The following is a 13,304-nucleotide window of genomic DNA, read 5'->3' as shown; positions in this document are numbered from 1 at the left end:
GATTCTTAGGTTGTGTTTTAGTTTTAAGGTTCAATGTTAACAAGTAGGGATGAGCCGAACACCCCCCCGTTCGGTTCGCACCAGAACCTTCAAACGGACCGACCGTTCGAGCGAACATTTAGAACCCCATTGACGTCTATGGGAATCGAACGTTCGAATTCAAAAGTGCTCATTTTAAAAGCCTAATATGCAAGTTATTGTCGTAAAACGTCTTTGAGAACCTGGGTCTTGCCCGAGGGAACATGTATCAATGGAAAAAAAGAATAGAATAGAGCCGAGCCGACCCGAGCTTCTTTCGGGAAGTCGTGACGCGCTGTATGCACCGTCGTTTAGCATGTCAATCAATTGGCATGTCAATAGGAACGCCCACTCCCGTGGGATTCCCTACCCGGAAGCCGCGGTGAATTCTAAGGATAAACATTATCTACGGCGAAAAAAAAAAAAAAAAGGTCAGTGTAATTTTATTTGCAGAACTGGGCTGGATGAAGTGTTAGAAATGTTTATAGGGTGAACCCCCGCTTTAATGCATCCTATGCGAAAATTTGGTGCAAAATTTGCATGATTCCCTCATCAACACAAACAGTGCTGACACGAGAATCCCTCCTCCCGAGACACTGGGGAAGATTTACTAAAGTTGGAGCACACAGAATCTGGTGCAGGCGTTCATAGTAACCAATCAATTTTCTTATTTCAGTTTGCTCAATTAAGCTTTGACAATAAGGCTGGGTTCACACTGGTGCACACGACACTCTTCTGACTTAGGATCCGACTTTGCCCTGCGACTTGAACTTGACATATGCCTGACTTTAAATGAACGGGGATCGGACTTGGATCACTGCCAACACCAGGCACTGTGTTTGGTATGAATATTGAGGGGGAACTCCACGCCAAATTTTAAATAAAAAAACGGCATTGGTTCCCTCCCCCTGGAGCATACCAGGCCCTTGGGTCTGGTATGGATTTAAAGGGGAACCCCCTACCAGACCCTTATTCTGAGCACGCAGCCCAGCCGCTCAGGAAAGGGGGTAGGGACGAGCAAGCGCCCCCCCCTCTTGAACCGTACCAGGCCACATGCCCTCAACATGGGGGAGTGGGTGCTTTGGGGCACCCTGTCCCCATGTTGATGAGGACAAGGGCCTCTTCCCGACAACCCTGGCCGTTGGTTGCCTGGGTCTGAGGGAGGGGGGCTTATCGGAATCTGGGAGCCCCCTCGTACCCCTACCGATTCACCTGGAGGAAAAGTGTCAAGAAAAAAAAACACACTACACAGGTTTTTAAAGTCATTTATTAGGTAGCTCCGGGTGGTCTTCTTCCAACTTCGGGGGTCTTCTTTCGACTTCGGGGGTCTCTTCCGACTCTCCAGGCTCTTCTCCCGCTCTCCTGTGCCTTCTCCGCGCTCTCCGGTGCTTTCTTTTGGCATCTCTTTTACTAGCGGTGGCCAGGTCTTCCCCGTCGTCTTCTTCCCTCATTTCTTGTCCCGATGTTGACACAACGCTCTCTCCTGCTGTAATGCCGTGTGCGCGGTGCGCAATGATTTATATAGGCATGGGGCGTGGTCACCGAGTGATGTTACCCGGTGACCCTGCCTCCTATGACGTCACAGTCCCATCATGCCCCGGGACAAAATTGAAATTTTGTGAGTTTAGCTGAACTTGTACGATTTCAAACCGGTGTTCAGTGTGAACGTGGGCTAAAACCTCAAAGCTGATTGGTTACCATGCACAGTTGCACCAGATTCTGTGTACTCCAGTTTTGGTAAATCTTCCCCATTGTATTATCCTGGCAGGGGGGAAGTTGTCCCCTCTGAGAGAATACAGTGATTATTGTTAGCGGCTATAGCAGCCACTATCTTTCATTGCAAGAAAATCTGGCATGCTGGTTGTACCCAAGATGATCGAGCTATATTCAGCCTGCCCATATATGCTTCAAATCTCAGCTAGTTTGAGATTTAAACTCCCTTGCAGTGGGGCTGCTAATGCATTGCAAGTGTTATGTCCATTTAATTTAGCTCTAGGGGACAGGAAAAGCAGGTTCACTTAGACACCACGATTTTGCAGTGCTTTTCGGGCTAGCGGGGGGGGGGGGGCAAATTTTTTAAGGTCACGTGATCTTAAAGTGGTTGTAAACCCAATAAAAAAACTGCAAGACAAAGGCATAATGAGCTAGCATAGCACGCATCGTTCCTCGTCCCTCCCCCCCTCCGGCGGCGGCATCTCTCCCGGGGGTTACTTCCGGGTATCGCGGCTCCGGCGCTGTGATTGGCCAGAGACGCGATAAAGTCACTACCCTGCGCATGACATTGGCACATGCAGGGGAAAGGGGATATCTCCAAAACTGATGCTCATTCATTTCAATGGGCAGGGGCATTTTGGGAGCGCTATTTATTGTGTTTCCAAGCCGCCATGAAGATGCTGCTTGCAGGACTTTTTCTAATGTTCCACAAGCACACCGCCCCAGTTTGAAAGCACTCATTCCAATGAATGGGAGGCCGATTTCAGGTGGTTTTAGGGGCTATTTCTAGCGCTAAACGCCTAAAAATTTCCTCAGTGTAAAAGGGGTCTAACTCAAACCTCCCCTCTTCCCTCTTACTGCAGTCTTGATGACAGCAGAGGACCTGCGACTGTCAGGTCATTTGGGGAAAGAGGCTGCGGGGATCGGTCTTGCAGTGCTGATAGGCATTGGCGTAGCATAAGGAGTTGCAGGGGTCACAATCGCAACCCTGCCCCTAGCTCCAGGGGGCCCCTGCAGCCCCCCTGTGATATTATTATCATATCCTCCACAAAGTCCAGCCCCGAACTGCTCTAGGGCCCCACAGCCATGCTCCAGTACTGGGCTCCCACTTTGCCTGTCCACAGTCCACAACTCCCTGTTCATATTTTCTGGGGTGAAGCTGTGAACCATTTACTGAATAAAGAGGTGCATGAGGTGAGAACAGCCCAGCATGGGAAAGTGTCACACAGTGTCTGTGCTGTTTTTTAGCAACATGGAATGGTAACCGAGCTCAGCGAGTTAAGAGGAGGAAAGTGCCGTCCTGTAGCCACGATGGGACCGATGTCACTGGTGAGGTAAGACACCGCTCAGTGTCTCCTAGTCACCAGTTGGGATTCTGTACCCCCCACCCGGGGATGTCCGCTTACACCACTTCCCTGACAACTGGGGAAAAGGGACACACCTCCAGGAGGTGACCTTCCCCCAAACATCTGCCAACATTGACAGAGAAACCTTCAGAAATTGCTAAAACAAATCCCTTAACACCACCTCAGGGGCAGGCTCCAGATTTTGTGTTACATGGCTTTGCCCCCCAGATCTAAGTTACCCCCAAAAGCCCCCTGACCATCCCCTTCGCCCTAGATGCTATGCCCGTCTGCTGAGCTCCTTTCCCATTACAGCACTCTATACTGCTTCTCCTCCGCAGGGCTGAAATCACATTCCTTTACAACACAGCCAATTAGCTACGATCTGCACAGGGTGTATCTGCTTACTACTATTACACTGCCGTTCTGACCAGAGAATCTCACAGATCAAAATTTCAACATAAAAGCCAGATACAAACTCTGAAGATTGTGGCTGACAGACTTGTGTCAGGAATGTGATTTCAGACCTGTGTAGTGTGGGGTGGAGGAGCTGTATACAGTGTCGGGATGGGAAAGAAGCTCTGCCAAGTGACCTGCCAGGGGTGATCCCTGTCCTCTGATTCTCCAGCGGTGATCCCTGTACTCTGATTCTCCAGCGGTAATCCCTGTCCTCTGATTTAAGGAGGAACTCAAAACTCTTAAGCAACTTTGAGTATCTTTCCGTGCTGTGAGTGTATCTGCACGCACGGTGGTAGTGGGGGGCCAGGTCAAGTTTTGCATCGGGCCCACAAGCTTTAAGCTACGCCTCTGCTGATAGGGCCTACAGGAGAAGATGATCAGGTAAGTAAAACCCTTTAACCTTTGCAGTACAAGGTCAGCCCCAGGGGCGTTGCTAGGTGGCAAAAAAACAGGGGGGAGTTTTGGCTGGGTGGTGGGGTTGTATCGAGGGGGGATGTGCTGGTTGCTGCCTGGCTTACTAGTGCCCATCAATGCTGACCACTAAACTCACCAACCTGACACACTGAACTGACCTACCTGACTCACACTAACCATTACACTGACCTACCTGACCCACACTAACCTATCTGATCCACACTGACCAACCTAACATACACTGACCTACCTGACATACACTGACCTACCTGACCCACACTGACCTGACATACACTGACCTACCTGACATACATACACTGATCTACCTGACATACACTGACCTACCTGACAGATATACACTGACCTAGATGACCAGGAGACAGACTTCATGTGTCCTGCAGCTTAGCCATAGTCCATCCATCCTCATCATCATCACAGCAGGCACTGCCAGGCAACCAGAGACAGAGCCAGAGATGGAGAGCAGAGCCACCCACCCGAGCGCCAAGCAGAGAGCAGGAAACTCATAGTGGCACGGCAGCCGCATTGTAACTCCCACCTTCTGGAGCCTGCAGCGCCTATGATGGACATCACACATCCCACAGTTCCGACATTGGACCAGTGGGATGTCCATGATAGGCGCTGCAGGCTCCAGAAGGCGGGACCTGCTATGTCACTCGGCCATGCTCCGAGTCAAATCAGTCCCCGCTCGGGCTCTAGGCTAATAGTGGTATGTGAATGTCCAAGACTCAGAGTTTTTTGGGGACCCATACGGGGCTCCAGCCCCCCCCCTCCCAACGCCACTGGGCAGCCCCACTCCAAGTGAGGGAATTTCTTTCTTTGGAATTTAGCTTTAAAGCGGTAGTTCACCCTCACTGACTTGATTTTACCATCGAGACAGGCATTGTAGCGCGAGCTACAGTATGCCTGTCCCGATTTTTTTAACCCCGGACTCACCTTGTAATCGTACATTGTAGATTTCGGCTCCCGCGGGGAATGGGCGTGCCTATGGAGAGGGAGGATGATTGACGGCCGGCCCTGGCACGTCACTCTCCCCGAAGACAGCCGGAGTAGGTCTCGGCTCTTCACGGCGCCTGCGCACAGGCTATGCGCAGGCGCCGTGAAGAGCCAAGCCTATTTCGGCTATTTCCGGAGAAGCGTGACGCGCCAGAGCTGGCCGTCAATCATCCTCCGTCTCCATAGGCACGCCCATTCCCCGGTATCTTCGATGTACGATTACAAGGTGAGTACGGGGGTAAAAAAATCGGGACAGGCATACTGTAGCTCGCGCTACAATGCCTGATTTTATGGTAAAAGAAAAAAAAATATTTTTTTTTGCGTTGATAGGGTGAACCCCCGCTTTAAGGTTTAATTTGGTGGTCTAGTCAAGTTATAGGATATCAGGTATGAGAATGTTACAAATAATGAGTAGCCTGAAGGCTCAGGATAGGGTATAAGTGGTAGTTTTTTAAAACACTATGGAGTCTATTTATAAAAACATTTGCTTTGCGAATGTCTCAACATCTGTGCATGTGTATGGAATAAAACCCATGTTTGTAAAATATGTGTAATCGTTTCCTTGTTGCTTTTCCCCAGGCAAATGCAACATTCTCTAGCATTTGATCCTAAGAGAAAAATAGCTAGAAGAACATTTGACCTGGAGAGTTGACATTTATCAATAGAGGAAATAGTCTAACACTATAGGTCAGGGATATGCAATTAGCAGACCTCCAGCTGTTGCAGAACTACAAGTCCCATGAGGCATAGCAAGTCTCTGACAGCCACAAGCATGACACTTAGAGGCAGAGGCATGATGGAACTTGTAGTTTTGCAACAGCTGGAGGTCCGCTAATTGCTTATCCCTGCTATAGGTTAAGCATATTTGGCCAGCAGGGGAAAATAGGAGGGAGTTCTCTGTACGGTGTACATCTATGTAAATTCCTATGCGAACAACCAAACAGATACAGTAGGTGTTCGGCTAAATGAACCCCCAGCTGCTGTGTGAAGAGAAACATTTAGCAATGTTATTACCACTGTTCAATGTGGCAGCTTCCTCCTGGTTGTTAGGGAGTCGACACCCGCTGGCATCCTGACAACCATTGACTCACCCCCACTGGACACATTCAGCTGTCAGCCGTGGATTCCCAACTGACACGTGAATGTACACAAACAGTGGGGATTGTGTAAAAAAAAAAACTGTGTGAGGTCCACCCCTCAAAATTCATACCAGGACCTTTAGATCAGGACCCCATGTTTTTGGGGTCCCCCCAAATTTCCTACCGGACCCTTTGAGTCTGGTGTGGATATTAACTGCTTCCAGACTGCCCACCGCATATATACTGCAGCAGGGTGGCACGGCTGCGCAAAATCATGTACCTATAGGTGACTCATTCTCGATGTGATTGGACACAGCGGGAGCCAATCAGCGAGTCTGGGGGCTGTGATGGCTGCAAACCACCCACAATCATTTAGAGTAAAGGCAGAACAGTGTTCTGCCTATGTAAACAAGGCAGATCGCTGTTCTATAAAGGGAGGAAAATAGAGATCTTGGCCCAGATTCACAAAGACTTACGACAGCGTATCTCCAGATACGCCGTCGTAAGTCCGAATGGCCGCCGTCGTATCTATGCGCCTGATTCATAGAATCAGTTACGCATAGATTTGGCCAAGATACGAGCGGTGTAAGTCTCCTACGCCGTCGTATCTTGGGGTGCATATTTATGCTGCCTGCTAGGTGGCGCTTCCGTTGATTTCCGCGTTGAATATGTAAATGAGCAAGATACGCCGATTCACGAACGTACGTACGCCCGTCGCAATTAGTTATGCCGTTCACGTAAGACATACGCCGGGGTAAAGATAAAGCAGGTCTCTAGGTGGCGCAGTCCATGCAAGGTATGGACGTCGGAACAGGCGTATCTTTTTACGTCGTGGGGTCACGTTTAATTTAAATACAACACGCCCACGACCTGCCTACTTTGAATTACGCGCGCTTACGCCGGCCGATTTACGCTACGCCGCCGTAACTTAGGACGCAAGTGCTTTGTGAATAGAGCACTTGCCTCTCTAAGTAGCGGTGGCGTAGCGTAAATAAGATACGCTACGCCCACACAACGTAAAGCCGCCATACGTTAATCTTGGCCCTTGTGTTTCTGCTAAGAAACATGGATCTCTGTTTTCCTCCAGTTACAGCATTCCCCCCACAGTTAGAAAGCACCCCCTAGGAGCACACTTAACCCTTTGATTGCCCCTGATGTTAACTCCTTCCCTGTCAGTGTCATTTATACAGCATTTTTTTTAGCACTGATCACTGTATTGGTGTCACTGGTCCCCAAAAAGTGTTACTTGGTGTCAGATTTGTCCGCCGCAGTGTCACAGTCCCACTAAAAATCACTGGTTGCCGCCATTACTAGTAAAAACAATAAAAGAAAAAGTAAAAAAAAATTAGGACATTTTTTAATTGGATGTGTTTTATAGCAGAATCTAAAAAATATGTTTTTTTTTTCTAAATTGACGGTTATTTTTGGTTTATAGTGCAAATAATAAAAACCATAGAGGTGATCAAATACAACCAAAAAAAAAGCTCTATTTGTGGGGAAAAAAAGGACACCAATTTTATTTGGGTACAGCGTCGCACGAGCGCACAATTTTCAGTTAAAGCAACACAGTGCCGTATATAAAAAAAAATGGCCTGGTCAGGAAGGTGGTAAAACCTTCCGGAGCTGAAGTGGTTAAGGAGGAACCCTTACGTTAAAGAACAAGAAAAAAAACTTGCGGTCTCCCCACAAAATCCATACAAGACCCTTATCTGAGCATGTAGCCTGGGTAGACAGAAGGCATGAGATGAGTGTGCCCACCCCCCTCTTTGAACCATACTAGGCCACACATCCTCAACATAGGGGGGAAACCTTTCCAAGGGACAAAGATCTCTGTCCCTGTGTTGATGAGAACAAGGGCCTCTTCCCCACAACCCTGGCCTGGTGGGTGTGGGGGTCTACAGCCAGAAACCCAATGTACATATAAGCACAAACACAGGTGGGATTGGTTACTAAAGAAGTCATTAACAATGTTTGCTAAGTAAAGATTCAAGGGTTTGTGCTGTAATTACAAAGCTTAGTGAACATTCAGTATGAAAGTGAAAATTCTCTACACCTTTAACCACTTAACCCCCGGACCATTTGGCTGGCCAAAGACCAGGCCACTTTTTGTGATTCGGCACTGCGTCGCTTTAACTAACAATTGCGTGGTCGTGGCTCCCAAACAAAATTGACGTCCTTTTTTCCCACAAATAGAGCTTTCTTTTGGTGGTATTTGATCACCTCTGCTGTTTTTATTTTTTGCACTATAAACAAAAATAGAGCGAAATTTGGAAAAAAATAAAATTAGGCCGATACGTATTCTTCTACATATTTTTTGGTAGAAAAAATCGCAATAAGCGTTTATTGATTGGTTTGAGCAAAAGTTATAGCGTCTACAAAATAGGGGCTAGTTTTATGGCATATTTTGGATTTTTTTTTTTACTAGTAATGGTGGCGATCAGCGATTTTTATCGTGACTGCAACATTATGGCGGACACAACAGACACTTTTGACACCATGTTGGGACCATTGTCATTTTTACAGCGATCAGTGCTATAAAAATGCACTGATTACTGTAAAAATTACACTGGCAGTGAAGGGGTTAACCTGTAGGGGCGCTGAAGGGGTTAAGTGTGTCCTAGGGAGTGATTCTTACTGTTAGGGGGCGTGGCTACGAGTGACACATCACTGATCGCTGCTCCCGATGAGAGGAAGCATTCGATCAGTGACATGTCACTAGGAAGAACGGGGAGACGTTGTGTTTACACTGACATCTCCCCGTTCTTCAGCTCTGTGACCCGATCGCGGGACATCAGCAGACATCGAGTCCGCGGTTCCCGAGGGTATTGTCACGGAGCTTGCAACACCACAGAGCACGTGAGACCACGCGGCAGCAAATTAAAGGGGACATACCTGTACGCCCATTTGCCCAGCCTTGCCATTCTGTCGTTGTAAAATGTCGTGCGGCGGTCCTTAAGCGGTTAAAGAAGAATTCCAGAGATGGACCTTATCATATATTTGCATCAGTCCAGCTTGGAGCAATGTCAGCGCTACTACAATGATCTCCGCTAAGTTCCGGATCCTGTGCCAAGCTGCCCTGTCTCATAGTAACCACAGGAAGTTGCTCGATCGGGTCAGGTTTTTTTTACAGAACGCCTTCCATTTTTCTCAAATGTAAGACATTATTTAATTGAATGAGGTAGAAATCATGCTATCACCGTAATGCCTCTCCATGTTGCCCAATCTTGACCAATGTAGCTATGCAATAAAATCTGTACCTGGAATTTGGCTTTAAAGCCCAACTCTGAGAAATGTGAAAATACTCCCTTGCAGCGGACTGCTTGTTTATTCTAGAGTAGAATAAAAGCACATGTACCTACCTGATCCTCCGCTCAATCAGTGGACTGTTCCTCAGTATGGACCCTGCCTCTGTCTTGATGACATCAGGACCTTAGACAGCCAGAGCATGGAGAGCAGTGGCGGTGCGTCCATAGAGGGTGCAGGAGCGCCGCCTCCTCTCGCTCCTGCACCGACACTGAATAACGGCAGCTGGTTGGCTGTGGAAGTGTCAATCAGAGCCAGCAGCTCTGATAGGCTTTTCGATTACATCTTGAGGGATGTGATCTGCTTCCAAATAGTTAACCAGGGGACGCACGGGGTGTGCGTTTCTTGGTTAACGCTGACACGCATCTCAGCCAATCAGGTTCACCGGATCTGGTTACCAGTAACCTGATTGGCTGAAGCGACATCGAGGGCGGGACTACATCGAGGGATCGTGGAGGAGGATCCAAGGATGGCTGACCGAGAGGGGTAAGTGCCAGGCAGGGGGAGGGGGGGCAATCTGGCGGCATTTTAGGGGCAAACTGGCGGCAATTGATGGGCACAGTGGCGACAATGGCATGGCACAGTGGCTGCGTTTGGCATGGCACAATGGCCACAATTGATGAGCACAGTGGCGACAATGGCATGGCACAGTGGCTGCGTTTGGCATGGCACAGTGTCGACATTTGATGGGCACAGTGGCGACAATTGATGACACAGTGGCTGCGTTTGGCATGGCACAGTGGTGACAATTGATGGGCACAGTGGCCACAATGGCATGGCACAGTGGCGACAATTGATGGCATGGCACAGTGGTGACAATTGATGGCACAGTGGCTGCATTTGATAGCTTGGCACAGTGGCGACAATTGATGGGCACAGTGGCGACAATGGCATGGCACAGTGGCTGCGTTTGGCATGGCACAGTGGCGACAATTGATGACACAGTGGCTGCGTTTGGCATGGCACAGTGGGACAATTAATGGGCAACAATGGCATGGCACAGTGGCGACAATTGATGGCATGGCACAGTGGCGACAATTGATGGGCACAGTGGCAACAATTGATGGCACAGTGGCTGCGTTTGATGGCATGGCACAGTGGTGACAATTGATGGGCACAGTGGCTGCCTTTGATGGCATGGCACAGTGGCCGCGTTTGATGTCATGGCACAGTGGCGACAATTTTATGGCACAGTGGCTGCATTTGATGGGCACAGTGGCTGCGTTTGATGGGCACAGTGGCGGCAATTGATGGGCACAGTGAGGCTGCAATTGATGTGGTTTTTTTTCATTTGTTTGCGCCCCCCAAAAATGTTGAGCACCAGCCGCCACTAATGGAGAGAATATGCTGTGGGGACCAGTCCAGCAGCATGGAGTAGAGGATCAAGTAAGTACATCTTCTTTTCTATGTCACCTAACCTAAATGAGCAGTTAACCCTTGCAGTACAAAAGAGGGGGGAGGGACAGACAGCACCACTGCTCTGGTGTAGTATGTCAATGTAAGACTTTATAAAAACAATGTAAAAAGATCCTACTCACAAAAGTAGATCTATCGGATCAATTGAGGGCAAAACTGTGCGTTGCTGCCAATGCATTGTCCTTAGCCCAGGGGATCAGTCCATAACGCAGCGTCCAGATCACTGAGAATGTGTTGGCTCTTCCTAGGTGGTGAGCTGTCCCAGTGTCAAAAAGGTCCACCACACCGACACCACCAGAGGATCCAGGTTGCAACAAGATATGTTTCAAGAAACATTTCCTATTCTTCAGCTGACCTTGCACCACAGCAAGGGAGAATTTTCACGTTTCCCGGAGTTAGTCTTTAACAAAAACATGTGAGTACCGTCCATAATACCTTTTGACAGTTACATTTTCAGGACCAGCTTTCAAGGTGTTTCCATAATAAATCAAACCCCATGATTTACTAATAAACTGTTACTAAACCCACAGCCGTAAAATCAGTCTATATATGCAGTAAACCATGCTTGTTATAGTCACTGTGGAAAAAGACTGTTTGATCCTGTCTTCTCAGATCGTCTCCTTCTACCATTGTCCCCAATCTTCTGATAGAACAGAGCCTTGTGGGGCAAGTTGCACATGCTCAGTTTAATGTGTATTACATTCTTGGGAAGGCACATGTGATCAGCACAGGGCCAATCAGCACTGTCCAGACAGAGGGTCAGGGGTCCTGCAGCCTCATAGGACAATTAGGGAAGAATGAAAACTCCTCCTACAAGATTTAACCAGTGCTCTGCTGGACACCCATAGAAGTCACAAGACTGCTCTAACTGCTGATAGGAAAGGTATTTAGCAGTTTATATTTCCTAAAAGTGTTGCATTTCCATGTTTTGTGTAATGTGGGAGACCAGATATAGTGAATGCCGGGTCCTGGGTTTTATTACCACTAACTAAATTTACTAAGTGTTGTATGCTTTTATTTTTAACTCTGGAACATACTGTATAAGTGGACAAGAACAAAGTACCCTATCCCTGCATGCATAATTTTACATAATGAATGGATCATGCTATGCAAACAGCAAATGCAAAATGCTTATATAAACCAATCCAAAGACACAGGGCAATGATCCATAGTGGCTCAGTTTGCTGCAGTCAGTTATGGACAACATTGGGGTTGATTTACTAAGGAAAAATAGGGAAGTTCCACTTTGTCTAGGAATTTTCCCCTGAAGTTAGTGAATAAAGTGGGGTTCTGCCATAGGCATGCGCACAGGGTGTGCCAGGTGTGCCTGGGTACACCCTAATCATGCTGTGCTGCACAGATTCCCTCTGCTGCTTGGCTGCAAAAGAAGGGACTGGGGAATCTCTTAGGTAGATTCAGGTAGGGGCACGCTAATTTGCGGCGGCGTAGCCTAGCGTGTTTACACTACGCCGCCTTAAGTAAGAGAGGCAAGTACATGATTCTCAAAGCACTTACCTCCTTACTTAGGGCGGCGTAGTGTAAACACGGCGGGCGTAAGGGCGCCTAATTCAAATTGGTTGGAGGGGGGCTTGTTTAATGATAATGAGGCTTGACCTCAAGTTTTTGATGTTTTTTGGATACTGCGAATGCGGCGGGCGCCTACATTTCCCAGTGCGCATTGCAGCTAAGTACGACGTACGGGCCTATTGATTTTGACGTGGACGTAAACGACGTAACTCCCGATTCGCGGACGACTTAAGCAAACGACGTAAAAAATTCGAACCTCGCGGCGGGAACGGCGGCCATACTTTAACATTGTTATTCCACCTAATAGGTGGAATAACTTTAGGCCGCCTAAGGCCTTACGGAAACGGCGTAAACCGACTGCGGCGGCCGGGCGTACGTTCGTGAATCGGCGTAGAAACTCATTTACATATTCTACGCCGGCCGCAATGGAAGCGCCACCTAGCGGCCATCCGAAAAATTGCAATCTAAGATAGGACGGCGCAAGCCGTCGTATCTTAGATATGTTTAAGCGTATCTCTGTTTGAGCATACGCTTAAACATAGGTCGGCGTAGATTCTGAGTTAGGTCGACTTATCTACTGATAAGTCAGCCTAACTCTACCTGAATCTACCTATCTGTCTTAAAAGTGAGACATCAGGGGTCTGTTTAGACCTCTGATATCTCACCAAAGCCCCCCAGTGAAGCTCCTAAAAAAAGTGTATAAAAATAATAATAATAATAATAATAATAATATATTATTAAATTAAAAACAATAGACATATTTAAAAAAATAATGATAAAAAAAACTACTGACATCAATCTCTTCCCTACTGACCCTGTCCACTGCTCTACTGAGAATATTATATATATATATATATATATATATATATATATATATATATATATATATATATATATATATATATATATATATATATATATATATATATATATATATATATATATATATATATATTATTATATATATATTATTATTATTATTATTATTATACAGGATTTATATAGCGCCAACAGTTTA

Source organism: Rana temporaria, chromosome 1 (assembly GCF_905171775.1).
Source record: "Rana temporaria chromosome 1, aRanTem1.1, whole genome shotgun sequence".
NCBI classification, from domain to species: domain Eukaryota; kingdom Metazoa; phylum Chordata; class Amphibia; order Anura; family Ranidae; genus Rana; species Rana temporaria.
This window is presented reverse-complemented; position numbering follows the sequence as displayed.